The 19,534-nt window shown below is 42.2% G+C and overlaps 1 protein-coding gene across 2 annotated transcripts in view; it reads left to right on the forward strand.

The window, feature by feature from the left end:
- The window catches only part of ipo11 (importin 11), a 712,587-nt gene that overhangs the window by 185,499 nt on the left and 507,554 nt on the right, over positions 1-19,534 (forward strand). The gene's annotated exons all lie outside the window — the stretch shown is intronic.

Consider the following 19,534-nt stretch of genomic DNA (forward strand, 5'->3'; position numbering starts at 1 on the left):
CAATATGATCAGTTTGGGATGGAACTGCAGAGTGCTAAACCCAGGTTTTCCCCTCTTGTTCCCGTTGGTCGCACGCAAGTTGAAGCAGAAAAGAAGAAAACAGGGAACTTTAGGCAGTAGCATGAAATTAATTGTCGGGAAAGTGGCAGAATCTATTATTAAGAAAGTCTTAACAGTGCACTGGGAAATGATTACACAAAGTCAACATGATTTTTTGGAACAGAAATAGTATTTGACATACTTAAAAAAAAAAGTAATTTTTTTTTTCCAATTAGGAGGCAATTTAGCATGACCAATCCACCTACCCTGCATGACTTTGGGTTGTAGGGGTGAAACCCACGCAGAAAAGGGGAGAATGTGCAAACGCCACATGGACAGTTACCTGGGGCTGGGATCAAACCCAGGTCCTCAGCGCCATGAGGCATGTGTTTGATGTACTTATTGGAGTTTTTTGAGATGTGAGTAGTAGGGTAGTTTAAGGGAAACCAGTAAATGTATACCTGGACTTTCAAAAGGCATTCGATAAGGTATCAGTTACAATCCTGTTCGGGACAGTGAATGTTTAAAGAAGAAATCGGAACACTTAGCAATTAACTGACAGAACCCTGTCGCAGATTTCACATTTTTTACAAAAACAACATTTTTGTTTATATGAGAAGAAATTAGGGGCGGCACCGCGGTTAGCACTGCTGCCTCACGGCCTTGAGGACTCAGATTCAACCCCGGCCCTGGGTCATTGTCCGTGTGGAGTTTGCACATTCTCTCCATGTCTGCGTGGGGCTTACTAAATTGTCCCTTAATTGGAAAAAAGAATTGGATGCTCTGAATTAAAAAAATAAATTAATTAATTAAGCAAAGGAAACACAGTAATTTAACACTATAGCTTGTGAAGACTTATGCAATGTATTCAGACTGGTTCGATTTTCTGTTCCTCACCAAGAGTTTCCTTATCTTAAAAAAATCGTTGAAGGTTCGTTCGCTTTTCCTGGGACCAATCAAAAGTTTCCCCCTCTCCAGAATTCACTCTAGAATCATAGAATTTATAGTGCAGAAGGAGACCTTTCGGCCTATCGAGCCTGCACCGGCACTTGGAAAGAGCACCCTACTTAAACCCACACCTCCACCCTATCCCAGTAACCCCACCGAACATTTTTGGACACAAAGGGCAATTTATCATGGCCAATCCACCTAACCTGCACATCGTTGGACTGTGGGAGGAAATCGGAGCACCCGGGGGAAACCCACGCAGCCATGGGGAGAACGTTCAGACTCTACACAGACAGTGACCCAAGTCGGGAATCAAACATGGAGCCCTGGAGCTGTGAAGCAACAATGCTAACCAATGTGCTACCATGCCGCCCAAACCTCTAATTCTAACTATTCATCAAAGTGCAAGATTTTATGGAGGTCCTCCCATTAGCTTTTTAGATTACACAGCTCAAGCATGGGCCTCCCTATGACTCATGGAGTCACTGAAAACATCAGAAACACACTTGGTTTCCAATAGCTGCTGTTGTGGTTTCAAACTACTACCAAGCTGATTACTTCCAGAACTACAAAAGGGTTAACTGCGTTTTATTGAGGGGATTACTGTAGATTTATTTCTTTTAGCTTCCTACTAAGCATATCTTCCAGTTGTTTGTCGCCTTACGAACCTTGTCTTATATTGAATACCAGCTCCCAATTGCAGGCTGCACTACAGACGATAGACAGAGCATTTTCCCCACTTCCGGTGTAGGTCAGGCTTTATCTCTCAAGAAGATGCAAAGCTCAGTACAGTCTCTTAGCTGCTTTTCCAAACACAAATCAGTTTTGGCTCTTGGCTGTGCCCTAACTGAATTCAGAGAGATGAAATCAAAACAAAGAATCAAACTAAACTTTGCCAATCTCCATGGCAATATAACACACACGGTGTGTTCCCACGTAGAAATGTAAACTAATTATCTTTTAATCCCAATTTTCCTTGATTCTGGGAAACCATATGAATTATTTCTAACTCTGATAGGGGTTTGGACTCTCTTTCCTAGAATTGCTAGCTTTTATCTTCCTTTAAGGAGATAAAGATAAATACCCTGTCTTTACCCAAAGATCCAGAAATCATTACACTTCTAACTCTAACCCTGAAGATAAACATACGTTGGCTTTCAGCTTTAACTAACTCCAAACTTGTTTGAATTGCATTTACATTGTTCTTCTCGATTTCTCAACCAGAAACCCCATTTGCTACAGTTTACAACTTGAATTGCTGAAGCTAAAAGTTATATTCCATCACATATAAATGGTACATTATTTGCAATAGTGACACACAAAAGGTTAATAGGCAATGTAAATAATGAGCACAGACAGAGAAGCTGCAAAAATACGTAGACAGATTAAGGGGATGGGCACCAATATGGAGTATCATGGGGAATTGTGAGGTTGTTCACTTTGATCGTAAGAATAGAAAAACAGATTTTGTATAAACGTGGAACTTGTAAAGGAGTCATACCATTATCTATGGCACAGAAGACGGTTACTCGGCCTATCAAGTCTGCTGGCTCCCTGCAGAGCAATTTTAATAAAGGACTATAAGAACTTGGACACAGATTTAAGATTTTGGCAAGAGATGCAAGGAGGATGTGAGGGAAAACTTTTTTTTTAACACAGCGAGTGGTAATAAACTGGAATGGGAATGTTGGAAACAAAAATAATCAATGATTTCAAAACGAAACTGACTAGAGTTTGCTTATACAAAGAACTCAAAGTTAGCATACAGGTCCAGCAAGCAATTAGGAAGTGTTCTCCATGGCTTCGGTATGGTTTGTGAGAGAAAAGTAACATTTTGTTTAAAGACGACATTTGATATTTAATACAAAAACAGAAAATGCTGGACAATCTCAGCAGGTCTGACAGCATCTGTGACGAGAGAAGGGATCTAAAGCTTTGAGTCTGGATGACTCCTCGCCAAAGCCAGAGAGACCTGGAAAGTTGTGCTCCAGCTTTGACAAAGAGTCATCCAAACGTGAAAGGTTAGTTCCTTTCTCTCTCCACAGATGCTGTCAGACCTGCTGAGATTGTCCAGTATTTTCTGTTTTTGTTTCAGATGCCAGCATCCAGGGTAATTTGCTTTTATCTTTGATATTTAATACCTTTACTCAGTGAATAAAGGCACAAGATTCCATGTGTTTTGAACAAACAAAAATAAACTTCGTTATACCAGGACAGAAAGATAAAACAATTTACGATATCTATTACCCCTAACATTCAAGGTAAATATGATGTTCATGTGAATCAACAAGCAAACTGGTCAAACACACCACACGAAAACATAAATGGCAGATGCGACCAGGAATAAGTCCATGGATTTCTTAACAAACTGCGCGGCTGCCAGGAACCACTGCGAGACAAACTATCTCATTGAAATTCCCATGAGGGATTCCAGTCTTCACCTTTGAAGATCTAATCTTGGAGTTCTCTCCAAGGTTGCTCTAACTCGAGAGACCTCAGCAGACGGCCCACTTTGCAAAGTTTAAATCTTATCTCCTGAGAATCCGTTGCTCTGGCTTCCAGAATCTGGACTTAAGTGCCAACTCATAAACACAACTTCAGCTCTTCGGCTCTGCTGAATAGGACACTATTGACTCCAAAGGCCCGCAGAATGCAGTCACCAATCTTTGGCTGCCTTCCTGGATCTTTAGGGCTTTTTCTGAGCAATCTTTGATTGCCAGGGCTCTCCCAGAGCCCCTTTCTCCATGCACAAAAGATGCATTGGATGGTCCTCGCCCCCAAGAACTTAAAGATGCAGACCTGTGCATGCGCAGAAACTCCTAGGTCCTTCAGGATTTGGAGTTCCCAACTTTTGCTCTCTCCCTTTAAGATAAGTTGAACTTCATAACAGAAGACAGGTGACATGTTGGCCTTTATGGCAAAAGGATTGGAGTATAGGAATAAAATAGTACTGCTATAATTGTACAGTGCTTTGGTGAGACCATTCTTGTGTACAGTTATGTTCTCCATACTTAGGAAGGATATACTTGGATTGGCGGTATTACAGTGAAGGCTCACATGATTAGTCTCTGGGATGAGAAGGTTATCTTATGTTAGGCTGAGTAAATTGGGCCTATATTCACTGAAGGTTAGAAAAATGAGAGGGGATCTCATTAAAACTTTCAAGATTCTGAATGGGCTTGAGAGGGTAGATACTGAGAAGACGTTGTTTCGCCTGGCTGGGGTTAGGATGCTTCAACACCAGATATATTTAAGGATGGAACTGACTGACTTTTGGTCTCTGAGGGAATCAAGAGATATGAGAAGTCTGGGGGAAAATGTAGTTGATGCTGAAGATCAGCCATGCTTATATTGAATAGTGAAGCAGGCTCAACAGGCCAGTCTGGTTCACTGCTGTTCCTATCCCTAATGTTCTCTTGCATTATAACAGAGACTATACTTCATAAGTTTTTTTTGGCTTTAAAGTGCTTTGGGATGTCTTGTTATTGTGACACACACTAAATGTAAGTCTTCAATGTCTGTCTGTTGCTGTGTATGAAAGTTTTTTATCGAAGGATGTTCCTGATGTAAATACTGTTCTGGACAGGAGGGGGTGAATTTAAACTACCCTGATTTCTCTGCTCAGTGACCGTTCCTAAACAGAAAGGTAATTCTATATTTTGATTGACCTCTTTATAAATGGTGGCGTATTTATCCCAACTCTTAAAGTTGGAGTGTTCCAATCTTCCATGAATGACAAATAACAAAGAACAAAGACAAGTACAGCACAGGAACAGGCCCTTCAGCCCTCCCAAGCCTGTGCGACCATGCTGCCTGTCTAAACTAAAATCTTCTACACTTCCTGGGTCCCTATCCCTCTATTCCAATCCTATTCATGTATTTATCAAGATGTCCCTTAAATGTCACTATCGTCCCTGCTTCCACCACCACCTCCGGCAGCGAGTTCCAGGCACCCACTACCCTCTGTATAAAAGACTTGCCTTGTACATCTCCTCTAAACCTTGCCCTTCGCACCTTAAACCTATGCCCCCTAGTAATTGACCCCTCTACCCTGGGAAAAAGCCTCTGACTATCCACTCTGTCTATGCCTCTCATAATTTTGTAGACCTCTATCATGTCGCCCCTCAACCTCCTTCGTTCCAGTGAGAACAAACTGAGTTTATTCAACCGTTCCTCAGAGCAAATGCACTCCATACCAGGCAACATCCTGGTAAATCTCTTCTGCACCCTCTCTAAAGCCTCCACATCCTTCTGGTAGTGTGGCGACCAGAATTGAACACTATACTCCAAGCGTGGCCTAACTAAGGTTCTATACAGCTGCAACAAGACTTACCAATTCTTATACTCAATGCCCCGGCCAATGAAGGCATGCATGTCGTATGCCTTCTTGACTACCTTCTCCACCTGTGTTGCCCCTTTCAGTGACCTGTACACCTAGATCTCTCTGACTGTCAATACTCTTGAGGGTTCTACCATTCACTGTATATTCCCTACCTGCATTAGACCTTCCAAAATGCATTACCTCACATTTGTCCGGATTAAACTCCATCTGCCATCTCTCCGCCCAAGTCTCCAAACGATCTAAATCCTGCTGTATCCTCTGACAGTCCTCATCGCTATCCGCAATTCCACCAACCTTTGTGTCGTCTGCAAACTTACTAATCAGACCAGTTACATTTTCCTCCAAAAATGACTTGGACAGTCAACTCAAGGGAAGATAAAATAAAAAGGGTTGGTTTATTTTTACATCTCACACTCGTGCACGCACATACCATGGTCACGTGCACACACCATGCTTGCTTGCACACTCCACATTTGTGCGTACTCTCCGCGCGCATGCACACACCATCCTTAAGACATAGGAACAGAATTAGGCCATTCGACCCATCGGGTCTGCTCTGCTATTCAATCATGATATGTTTCTCATTCCCATTCTCCTGCATTCTCCCCATAATGCCGCATCCCCTTATTAATCAAGAACCTATCTATCTCTGTCTTAAAGATACTCAGTGATTTGGCCTCCACGGCCTTCTGCAGCAAAGAGTTCCACAAGTTCACCACTCTGGCTGAAGAAATTCCTCCTCATCTCGGTGTTAAAGGATCATCCCTGCAGTCTGAGGCTGTGGCCTCGGGTTCTAGTTTTTCTGACTTGTGGAAACATCCTCCACATCTACTGTATCCACGCCTTGCAGTATCCTGTAGGTTTCAATAAGATCCCTCCTCATCCTTCTAAACTCCAGTAAGTACAGACCCAGAGCCCTCAACCTCTCCTCATGTGACGAGCTCTTCATTCCAAGGATGATTCTTGTGAACCTCGTCTGGATCCTTTCCAAAACACCCGCGCACACTCCACCCGCGTGTGATTCTGTTTTTCAGAAGTGAGTCTTCCACAATGGGAGAAGGCATGTCGAGCAAGTTTGTCTCGGCGATGCGAGTTCCAGCAGATTTTATGAGGGCCAGAGTTCTTTCTGCTGCGACCTGCTTGATGGCAGACAGCAGAGGCTTTGTCTGAAGTCGTTTTCTTGTTGCAGGTTGAACAGTAATTAACTATATGATCCCAGGACTGTATAATTAAAGGAAGTCAGCTGCCTCAAGTCTCAATCGTGTAATGTTGGTTTTGGGTTCTTAAACATGGCCTTCTTGTTGAAAGCATTGTACGAGAACAGTTAATACTTGGGCCATTCGCACCATTATTGGGGATAAATCAAAATGGTTGGAAGGGCAAACTATTTGAATATTAGGATCTGTGAATGGCTGCTGTTATTTGAAGTTGGCTGGAGCAGATCGACCATCTGTTGGTTAGGCAAATTTGTTGGCCAGGCTGGAATGTGTATGCTATGCAAGGGCGGTTACATTCGAGACGTTTGACGTGTTAGCCTTTGCTAACCTTTGCTAACCTTTAAACTGCTCATAAACATCTGGAAGCCAGCATGTGATCAGCTGGAGCCATCTTGTCAGTTCTGTAATTATCCATTTTGCAAGGCATAAAAAAGACTTTATGAAGTAGTCCGGCTTTATTGGTCATTCCTGTTCTGCATTGGCAGAAATGCCTGGCTTTAAAAATCAAGGAGGATGGAAGTGGTTATTAACTTCAAAAAATATTATTGAGATTCCTAGATTTGGGAAATTGCTGCAGTGTGCGTCTTACTTATCAGCATATGAGGGACGGTTATTTTCTGTAATTTTATCCTTGCTAACTTGTTCCTGCACACCTGGTTGAGGTCCCTTTGTTTTAAGGTGTTGGAGCTTACACCATCTGTATTAGCATCGTAAGTATCCACAAGGAAATATGAAGCGTGCCGATAATCTCCAAGAGTAAACAGGGGTTTTCATACTCCGGATCGTGACCCATGAGTGGGCTGTGGGCAGGTTTTGGGAGGTTCGCGGTGCTGGGTCGCGACATTCCTGATCATGGGAGGAATGCCCGACTCCTGCAATTGGCCTTTAAAAATGCCAGCCATCCCACGCATGCATGCTGGATAAGCACTGCGCAGTGGGCTAAACAGATGGCTTGTAATGCAGAACAATGCAAGCAGCACGGGTTCAATTCCCATATCGGTCTCCCCGAACAGCTGCCGGGATGAATCGACTATGGGCTTTTCACAATAACTTCATTGAAGCCTACTTGTGACAATAAGTAATTATTATTATTAAATTTTTAAAAAACTTCAAGCTATTTGAAGACTAACGACTGGTGAATTCGAGGACAAACATCTATTTTTTTCAATGGATGCAGTGTGATCTTAAATCATCAGCAGAAGCCATTATCAGAAATGTAGCATTGAATAACAAAGCAAGTGACTTTCTGAATACCAAGCAAGCTCACCTATCACATTAAGGGTAAGTAAAAATGGTGGGTTGCAAAAGTCAGCCGGTGTGGGTCACGAAGGCCGGCCGGTGTGGGTCCCGAAGGATGGCCAGTTGGCAAAAATGGGTCCTGGGCAAAAAGTTTGAAAAACATTGGTGTAATACACTCTCACCTCCACTTTTATGGCCATCAGTCAGGTCAGTCTAAAAGCACAAAATCCAGCCGCCTGCTGCTCATGAAATGCATGGGTTCATAGGCATTAATAATAGAAGAAAATAAATCTTTTTGACAAGTTTGGAGGAACAAATTAAGTCAAAACCCTGGCAATGATCACTTCCTGCCTCTCACCGAAATACCCATGCCTCCACCAAGTATACTGACCTTTCCTCTGCACACTATCTTGCATCCCACTTTCTCCGCACTGTTTTTCATCGAACAACACCCCCCCCCCAGACTTTGTACCTAATTCTTTAACATTTATCCCTTTACACACATTTAATTCATACTTATGTTAGTGTTGCTTGAAAATTTATAACATTTAGAATAAGAAAACATTGTAACTCACAATAGTAACTGTTCATTCACTCAAGAAGTGAAAGACTTAACTGGAGGTAGTGAGTCAAAAATGAAGGGGGGTTGGGCCTTTCACTAAAAATTACATTTTATTCTGACCTTAAGTAAAATACTATGACTCATTTTGGAATCAAGGCACTTCAGTGCAGTTGATTTATAAACATTACATGCAGAACAAATGTGACAAATGATTTTATGTTGCGTTCCCTGCCTTTTGAAGTAACTTTAGAATGCCACAATGCTAACAGCAACAGCTTACTGCTGTTGCATGATGGGGTATTCTGCCCATGCTTTGATTGTGGTGTCTGATTGAAGACCTGTGTAAGGCTGTATAAACTTATAAAGGTTTGAGTTTTGAGTGAAGCAGAAGCTTTTATGCAAGATATTAATTTCTGAAAAAAAAAACAAATACAATTTAATATAAATTTAACTTAATGGGTATGTTTGATGTTTTCTGAATACATGTTTACTTTTTTTCAGAATTCAGAACCTTATTCAGAGCATTGGAAATGTCATTTATTATGGGAAAAAGTATTTGAAATTCTTGGTTCACTTTTGCGAGCCTTCCCTTCTCAGCAAATCAGTTTGAATCACACTGAACACATTTGTTCTTGACTCAATTAGCTACAAGAAACATTAGCACAGATATAAATTTGAATTTATTCATGATATGAAGGCATAGTGGCATGATTATGATGGAAATCTTTTTAATATAGTGTGCTAACTCCTGCCACGCGAAAGTCCTTGAACACAGAGAGATTCCTCAACAGTTAAAGGGGTCCAGCTAGATAACTATTCTCAAGAAATGCTGAAAAAGACAGAGATCCTGATTTCGAAGGGAACTTTGGATAACTGTGATATAGTGCAGCATGATTTTCAGAAGGTCTTCTATAGTTCTATTTGCTACATAGGCTTAAATTAGTGGATATGCTAGGGAAAAGCCTAGAAAAGAATAAGGAATTGGAAGAGAGGAAACATTAGATATTGGAGGTATACTGAAAGGTTTCAGAAACAGAATTTGTAAACACAAGGTGTCAGATTCAGAAGGAAGTTAAATGTGTTGAGTTAATCAGAGCTAGAGAAGGACAAGTCAATATTCAGAAGTGGCAGATGAAATAATTACATTAAGGAACAAAATGACGGAAATACTTGATGGCATTGTGTCAGCTATAGGAGGATAGTGATTCAGTACCAACCGTCCATAGTTATTGGAATGCAAAATCAATAAGGGCTAATAAAATATTGTGACATATTGCCAAGTTAGAGCTTATCACGTAGGAGATAAGTGGTTCTGATCAATGTCTACTACTTGACTACTATTTCTATATTTAGTTCTGTCTTGGAAAAGATGGAGAAGGGTAAGAGGGCTGAATCCTTACGGTAGAGGGCAATGAGTTGAGGGAAGGTCAGAAAAACTCCTGAGGTATGTGTGCCGAATGGTGGCAAATGAAAATAAGTTTATTCACAATGATATTTTGTGCTAAATTAAATTAAAAAGTGAATCCTGAAAATTATTTCAAGTTAAACTACTACTTCAGGACAAGAGGAAAATGGATGGGCAAAAGGCAAGTTTCAAGATTAATACCAGGAAGTCCCTCTGAGTGATTGAATACTGGAATAGTTTACTGGATAGGGTGATGGAGGCAAGATTCTGTTTTCTGTCAACAGGAAACCAGATTCTGTAAAAAGTGCAGTTGGGTGGCGAGGAGAATCGATCGGTTTCCATAGACACAGGGCGAACGTACAGACTCCTCACAGACAGTGACCTTAGCCGGGAATCGAACCTGGGACCGGATGCTCCGGTTTCCTCCCAAAAGTCCCGAAAGACGTCCTGTTAATGCAATGTGGACATTCTGAATTCTCCCTCTATGTACCCAAACAGACACTGGAATGTGGTGACAAGGGACTTTTCTGAGTAACTTCATTGCAGTGTTAATGTAAGCCTACTTGTGACAGTAAAGATTATTATTATTATAGCAGGGTGAGCCTGATTAGCTCAAGGACATGCCTCATTGGTACAACCTGCAGTTTGAGTCTATTTAATATGAATTATTCATCTTGGTTAAAAGTTTAAAGCTCTTCAGTCTTTCTGAATCGATTGCTGTGTGTAATAGAAACCTGTGTTAGGTTTCAAAAGGAATCTGAGAACCCCAACCCTGAGGTCAGAATTGGAGGAGCACAGATGTCTTGGAACTTTGGGTGCTGGAGGTGGTTACATAGATAGTGAGGGATAAGACCACAGAGGGATTTGAACTCGGGGACAAGAATTTTAATGTAATAATAAGTACCTGATGCCAATATAGATTGGACACCTCTGAAACTGCAAAGCTGTTCATGTGTCTTTGTTCTTGCACCATTTGGTTGACGAATTTGGCAGTCCTGACTCTGTACAGAGGTTGACCTGCTTGATGGCCTCTTCTAGTGTCGTGTGTATTCGGAAAAACTTAGTAATCATAATTTATCATGGAATATGTTGGACAACTCCATAATTTTAAAAGAAGATTTGACTGGATTAATTAAATTATATGATTCATTTAAAACTGGATACCTTCCGCATAACATACCACAAGAACCAGACACTAGAACTTCTCTGAATTGACCATATTAATTTTCACCCTAATAAGATATTCCAACTGTCAACGACGATGGAAATAAATTACTTTTATTTAATGGATTGTGATGCAGATTGGAGTGTTGGCCTTTTGCCGCATGCTGTTTGCATTAAACCATGAAAGCTTTACCTTGTGGGTTATTTGCTCATCTTCATTGTTAAAGAAACACTGCAGATGTTAAAGTTTAATGCTCCAGAATGATCGAGAAATTTCTGTGTGAGCAGAAATTCACATTTGCTATGGTTGAATAGTATGTGTGATATGCAGCTCAGTTTGGCTTCTCATCTTTGAAATATATAGTCATAATTAAACTGAGTGCATGAGGTGAAAATTTAAATCATTCCCAATTGCATGGTTATCTATACATTTTTGAGGGAGCGCATGAGTAGTATTGTTTCTCTGTCGATAAAACTTCAAAGTTGACTAACCACCGGTTACAAATCTGTCAGTGGTGGATCAGTGAGTTAATGGATTACTAATGTCATGCAACCAGTATTTTGAAACTTAATATTTAAGTGTACTGGCATAGTATGTGTTTTCTCTCTTTAGCCATGTGTAGAATAAGTTGTGAATAACTTGTGATATTGTTGAACTAGAGAAATGTACAATAATGAAAATGTTCAAAAATCAAATAATTATTTTCATTGTGTGCCTGGTGTTGATTCCCCCGTCACTGTCATCCATTCAACTGTTTCAATTAAGGACAAGGTGTGTACATTAAGTAATAAAATTTAACAAAGTACAGAGCAGAGAGATTGAATTTCACAGATTTTTGAAAATAGGACAAGTTAAGTGGATTAAAAAGAATCCTAGTCTTTATAAATAGGATTATATATTTATGAAACAGCAGATAAATAATGACAAACCAATAAGTATTATTGAGCTGGCTACAGTTCCCATATTGCTCAGCTGGGCACCAGTTTTGGAAAAAGTATGAAAATTGGTGAATATTTAGAAATTAATCAACTGAGATGCAACCATGGATGAGAGGCTTTAGATATGAGGAGTGATGAAGGAAATGGATGCTCTTTTCATACGAACAAAGCAGGGCTGTGATGGCAATATTCCAATTTTGTGGAAAGTATTCACTTTTAGATATGCCAGTTGAATACAGAGAGTGGTTAGGAGAATTATTTTATGTAGAATATTGAGAGCACATGAAGTGGTGGATCAAACTGTGGTAGAAGTAGCGCCCATAATTTTAAATAAAGCATATAAAATATTTGAAAGGCTGGGGGTAAGAGGCTAAATGGATGGCTAGACAATTCAGATAAGGGACAGAGTGGTCAGCTTTTGGTGGCAAGTGTTGGGAGAAAGCAGTAAAGTGAAAGTAGAGTGGATAAATTGGTTAAAAATCAAGTGAATAATGATGTGGAGAGTTTTGAATATGAAGTGGATTACTGGGAATTATAGTGGGGGACTCTGGGGGCGATTCTCCGAGCTCCACGCCGGGCCGGAGAATCGCCGCAACCGCACCACCACGCCCCGACGCTGGTGATTCTCCGAGGTGCGAAGAATCGGTGCCATTTACGCTGGCACGTTTGGCGCGCCGCGCGCCGCTGGAATTGGCGGGGCCGCCGATTCTTCGGCCCGGATGGGCTGAGCATCCGCGCCGATACGACAGAGGCCCGCTGGCGCTGTTCTCCCCTGGTCGCTGCCGGTGGGAACTCTGCGGGAATGGTTGGGGGGCAGCCTGGGGGGGGGGGGCGCTCTGATGGGGTCTGGCCCGCGATCGGGGCCCACCAATTGGTGGCCCAGCCTCCCCTCGGGCCTACTTCCTGGCGCGGCTGGCCCCTGAACACCGACCCCATGTTGGGTCGGGCCCGGCGCACTAAAAAAGTCCCCCGCGCATGCGCAGGTTGGCGCGGCGCCCATTTGGCAGCGCGTAAGGAGGCTGTGACCTGTCTCCCATAGTCAATCTCAAAATGCCATCTTAATTTCAGGGACTTCATTACATTTGGTTGGCTTCAGTTGTTCATACTCAAATCTGTCATTAACACTAGCCACCTAAACTAATCGTGTAACAGGGCTAAAATCTCTCTCGATATTTTAATGAGTATATTCAAATTTTAAGAACTGAACAGTGACCTGTTAAAACAACTGAAGTTATGTCTGGCTGTGATCCTAAATAAACGAGCTATTTTGACAGTATTTCAGAGACTTGTGCTTCATTGTTTCTGAAGAGATGCTAACAATCCATGTGAGCTGCAGACCAAATTCAAAATGAATTTTACAGAGACCATATACATTTCATTAGCCAGGCTTAGCCACTGGAGTTTGTTAGGACTAAGAGCTCTCCAATTTTTCTTTGAAATTCCCAATGGTTGGAAAATTTTTCTCCCCAATTAAGGGGCAATTTAGTGTGGCCAATTCACCTACCCTGCACATCTTTGGGTTGTGGGGGTGAGACCCACGCAGACACTGGGAGAATGTGCAAACTCCACACGGACAGTGAGCCGGGGCTGGGATCGTACCTGGGTCCTTGGCACTATGAGACAGCAATGCTAACCATTGTGCCACCGTGCCGCCCAGCATAATTCAATTACAAATAAAACAAATAGATGTGGAAAGAGAAAGAGAGATGAAAAATTTGAGACAGAGACAAAGGAAAAAGAAATAGAAGAAACATGGAAAAAGGAAAAGATATAAAAAAGAGGAGCAAAGAGAGACAAAGAAGACAGGAAAGAAATTGGAAATGAAGAAGTTAGCGAAGGAAGGGGGACAGAAAGTTCCAGCTTAAAATACTGGTGGTTAAAAAAGAGACACCAGAGGAAAGTGGGGAACGACTTGCTTCCAGAGGGACCCCAGTGGGCAGATGTTCAAATTTGTACAGACTGTTCTAAAATTTGAAGAAAAGGACATGGAATAATTTTTCAATTCATTTGAGAAAACAGCTGAACAGATGAAGTGGCCGAAAGGAATCTGGATCTTACTTTTACAGAGTAGACTAGCAGCTAGGGCTAGTGAAGTGTATGCCTCTCTGTCTGAAGAAATATCCGGGGAGTATGATGCAGTGAAGGTGAGTGCTTATGATTTGGTAGTAGAGGCATATGGAAGAGGTTTTGAAATTTAAGAAAACAGCCTGGACAACTTCATGCCGCAATGGGTGGATTTGCTGCACAAGAGGGGAGGAGGAAGAATGTCAAGTCTCTATTAGTGGGGGATTCAATTGTAAGGCATTTCTGTGGCTGCAAAAGAGACTCCAGTGCCAGGGTCAAGGATGTCACAGAATTTCTGCAGTGCATACTAAAGGTAGAGGGGAAAACAGACAGGTATTGTGGTGCACATTGGTAATAATGACATCGACAGAAAATGGATGAGGTCCTGAAAGCAGAATTCAGGGAGCTAGGAAGTAGATTAAAAAACAGGACCCAAAAGGTAGTTATTTGCCTGAGATCCTGAGAGAAGGATTAGCAGGGATAGATGCACAACCAAAATTAGAGGAGACGTTAAGTGAGTCAGGAATGAAGTTACTGTGAAAATCTAGTCGCCACCTCCGGCTCCTGTTCGGGTACACTGAAGGAGAATTCAGAATGTCCATTTCACCTAGCAAGCATGTCTTTCAGGACTTGTGGGAGGAAACCAGAGCCCCTGGAGGAAACCCATGCAGACACAGGGAAAACAGACAGTGACCCAAGCCGGGAATCGAATCCGGGACCGCGGTGCTGTAAAGCAACTGTGCTACCGTGCTGCCCTTGTGCAACCCACCACCCTGTTAAGTCACAAGGGAGTTTGGCAAGATTGGATGGTATTTATTTTAATGCAAGGAGTCTGACAAACAAGGACGATGAATTGAGGGCACAAATTAAAATATGGGGTATGACGTCATTGCTGTCACTGAGACATGGTTGTAAGAGGGCAGGATTGGCAGCTCAACATTCCAGGATACAGGATTTTCAGGTGAGATTTTCGGGAATAGCTGGGTCACCGATATCGTGATGCCTACTGCAGTCGGACAGCCTTTAGAAAACCAATCTACAGCAGTGTTACATATCGAGAACCTAGGGTTGTTTCCTGATATATGATGATGAGGCACATAAGATGAAACAGGAAGGGAGTCTAGAAAGTAGAATAAGGAGAGTGAAATACAATTAGCTGACTCTACCTTTAGTGAAATGGTTCCAGGTGAAAGGTGGGAAGGTAAGGGAGTTTTGACGTGTTTAGTTCAGTGTAGCAGAAAGGAGATTCATAGATAAAGCGGATACATTAAACGGCATATTATGAATTATAAGCAATGTGTCTTCCTGACCGTTATTATTTAAGGATAATATATTAATGAGAAAGTGGAGACCACCTCATGTTCAGGTTGATGAGAAATGGGCAGAGCATCATCAAATTGTAATACCACTGGGTATAGGAAAGAAATTCTGTGAATCGCTCATGAGATTCCATTACGGGGGCATTTGGGAATGTCAAAAACCCAGGCTAAGCTACAGAAGCGTTTTTACTGACTGGGCTGCACAAAGATATAGTTAGGTTTTGTCAGACATGTAAAGTGATAGGAGAACCGCAAATGTAATAAAACAAGAGCTCTGTTCCAGCCTTTCACAAGAGGTTTGGTCGATTGTGTAGGACCCCTTCCTGAGACAAAGAGTGGAAATCAGACTTGCTGACAATTGTCAATGTGTCCACTAGGTTTCTGGAAGCCAGACCATTAAGAAATAGTACAACAAAAAAGATTGACCAAATCATTTACTCAATATGTTTTACAAAAATAAATACAATTGGATTGTTTAAGGAAATCATGAATAGCCTGGCAATGAACCTGTTTAGTTCATCAACATACCATCCAGAGTCACGAGGAGCATTAGAGAGATGGTATCAGACTTTGAAAACAGTGGTAAAGACATATAGTCCGAATTACTCACAAGATTGCTGAAGGAATTTCATTTTTATTATTTACCATTAGGGAGACACTGATTCAATCCTTTTGAATTGTTATATGGTCATGAGGCAAGAGTACCACTCAATCTAATTCAGGAGTAGTTATTGACTAAGAATTCAGAAACCTCATTCTTGGGCTATGTATCAACCGTCAGGGCAAAACTAAATGGGAACGGGAATTGGCGGGAAAGCATTTAAATATATCGCAGCAGGTTGAAATCAGAGGCAAATAGGAAAGCAAAAATTTGCAGTTTTGTCAGAGGGAAGAAAGTACTAGTTTTGTTGCCAGTGTCGGGTGAATTGTTAAAAGCCAGGGTTTAGTAGGCCGTACCATATTTAGAAAAAACTTAGTGAAGTGAATTATCTGGTAAGAACTCCGGGTAGGAGAAAATCTCACAAGGTATGCCATAAAAGTATGCTCAAGAAGTATTTTGAAAGGGAGGATGACAAGTAATGATGAATCGGGAAAGGAAGAAGAGTTGAAAGATTCTGAAAGGAACTTTCCTCGAATTCAATTGGATAATGAGGAAATACTTAAAATCATAGAGTCTCTCCAGACTCTACATTTGAAGTTGATAGCTCTATTAATATATAAATAATTAATCATTTTCTGCAACTGTTTATGGAATATTTGGCGTGTATTAAATATTTAATTGACTGTCTGTGGAGTTTGCACTTTCTCCCCGTGTCTGTATAGGTTTCTCCTGAGTGCTCAGGCTTCCTCCCACAGTACAAAGATATGCAGGTTAGGTGCATTGGCCATGCTAAATTACCCCTTTGTGTCCAAACCGTTAGTTGGGGTCACGGGGATAGGGTCAGGGCGTGGGCCCTTGGTAGGGTGCTCTTTCCAAGGGTCGATGCAGACGCGATGGGCCGAATGGCCTCCTGCACTGTGGCGATTCTATGATATTTAACCCTATTCATGTAGGTAGGGTTCGAAACCTGATTTCAATCTTGCGGCTCACTGAGATTAAGGCGGGCCACTCAAGTGGCCCACTGACTAACCTACACTATGCATCTCTAGTATAGAGCATAGTGGCAGAAGAAAACGTCTAGTAATCATGCCTAGGTGATGCGAACAAGAAATAGATCAGTGTGAGGGGAAAAAAGGGCACAGCGATGAAGGAATTTTCCTGAGGTAGTTGGGCATTGAACATATTTGATGCTCATAATTTTGAAACTGATATGGGGGGCACAGTGGGTTATGGAGCTTGGAAACTACCAAAGGTGACTGAGCTGTGGGCTTTAGAGTGGATAAAGTACTGGCAGTGGTTTTTGGGATGAGATGATATCTTTGAGGGTGGAAGTTGGCAGGACAACTGAGAAAGCTTGATGTAAATGTGCTTTTTCCATTGACTGGGAAGATCTCTGGCTAGGCCAGCATTTGTTGCCCATTGCTAATCGTCTTTGAGAAGATAATGGTCAGTAGCCTTTGTGAGCTTGTTGAAGTTCATGTGATGTACGTATATGCACAGTGCTGTTAGAAAGAGAGTTCTGGGATTTTGACTCGGCACAGTGAAGGACTGTTAATGTACAACAATGTCCCAGTGTTCCTAATGACTTCTTTTGCGATTTGTTTACCCAGGGCAGGTCAAAAGGCTAGTAATCCTACGGGGAGTAACTTACCTCCTGACCCCGCAAAGGCTGCCCGCCATCTACAAGGCACAAGTCAGGAGTGTGATGGAATACTCTCCACTTGCCTGGATGTGTGCAGCTCCAACAACACTCAAGGAGCTCAACACCGTCCAGGACAAAGCAGCCCACTTGATTGCGCAACCCCTCCCCACTCCCCCCTTCCTCAAACATTCAAACCCTCCGCCACCGACAAACAGTTGCAGCTGTGTGTACCATCTACAAGATGCACTGCAGTAACTTACCACGGTTCCTGAGGCAGCACCTCCCAATGACAACCACTACTGTTTCAAAGGACAAGAGGAGCAGATACTTGGGAACCCCACCACCTGGAGCTCCAAGTCAATCGCCACTCTGACTTGGAAATATATCGCCGCTCCTTCACTGTTGCTGGAGCAAAATCCTGGAACCCTCCCTAACTGCACAGTGGGTGTACCAACGCCTCACGGACTGCAGTGGCTCAAGAGGGGCAGCACGGTAGCATTGTTGATAGCACAATCGCTTCACAGCTCCAGGGTCCCAGGTTCGATTCCGGCTTGGGTCACTGTCTGTGCGGAGTCTGCACATCCTCCCCGTGTCTGCGTGGGTTTCCTCCGGGTGCTCCGGTTTCCTCCCACAGTCCAAAGATGTGCAGGTTAGGTGGATTGGACATGATAAATTGCCCTTAGTGTCCAAAATTGCCCTTAGTGTTGGGTGGGGTTACTGGGTTATGGGGATGGGGTGGAGTTGTTGACCTTGGGTAGGGTGCTCTTTCCAAGAGCCGGTGCAGACTCGATGGGCTGAATGGCCTCCTTCTGCACTGTAAATTCTATGAAAAAAGGATAACACACCACCACCTTCTGAAGGGCAACTAGGGATGGGCAATAAATGATGGTCCAACTAGAAACAGCCACATCCCATAAATGATGCTGGGAGGATCGCTGGCTAGGCATTTGTTGCTGATTGCTAATCGTCTTTGAGAAGATAATCTGAGTAGCCTTCATGAGCTTGCTGAAGTTTGTGTGGTTTACGTACATGCACAGTTCTGTTCAAAAAAGAGTTCTGGGATTTTGATTCAGCCACAGTGAAAGACTATTAATGTACAATAATGTCCCAGTGTTCCTAATGATTTCTTTCACGATTAAAAAAAATCTTTCCCCTCCATGCTCTCAGATTGCTCTCCGAAACTCCATGAAATGTTTGTTCAATCATGTGTAACTGGGATTTTAACAGAGATCTAAATAATAACTAATGCAGAATAATAAACCTGGCCACAATAAGGTCATTTTATATCTGTATTGTTAAAAGATTCTTGTGATTAAGTCATGGAATAGAATCATAGAATACCTGCAGTACAGAAAGAGGCCATTTGGCCCATCAAGTCTGCACCGATCCTCTGAAATAGAGCACCCTACTGATGTCTACTCCCTTGCCCCATTCCCGTCACCCCACCTAACCGTTGGACACTAAAGGGGAATTTAGCATGGCCAATCCATCTAACCTGCACATCTTTGGACTGTGGGAGGAAACGGGAGGAAATCCACACAGATATGGGGAGAAAGTGCAACTCCACACAGACAGACACTCGAGGTCAGGACTTAACCCCGGTCTCTGGCGCTGTGAGGTAGCAGTGCTAGCCACTGTGTCACCCACCTATTATGAATACATGAGCATCTGCCAAAGGACTCCTTTAGATTTTGAAACAAAATGTATAGAATTGCAGCAACAGCGATAGGAAATAGATCAACAACTAATCTGTAAGTATTTGATTGTTTTAAATTGTGTGACCGTGGACGAGGTTGGAATGTGTGGTTTAATTATGCTGCCGATGTTGTGTTTTGGTTAAAAGTGGCTGTAGGCTGAACATGGAGATCCAAAACGATGGCACACATTATATCACATCACGATCTGTTTGTTCTTTATGACTCAAGTGGATTTTACATGTACGCATGCTAACCCCTTCAGAAATGTGGTGTCTGCTGCACTTTGGAGTAGAGGTCTGTGCACAGGTTGTGAAGATTTTCCTTTAATCATGCTAACTATATAATTTGTGCATTTT

Source organism: Scyliorhinus canicula, chromosome 3 (assembly GCF_902713615.1).
Source record: "Scyliorhinus canicula chromosome 3, sScyCan1.1, whole genome shotgun sequence".
Lineage (NCBI taxonomy): Eukaryota > Metazoa > Chordata > Chondrichthyes > Carcharhiniformes > Scyliorhinidae > Scyliorhinus > Scyliorhinus canicula.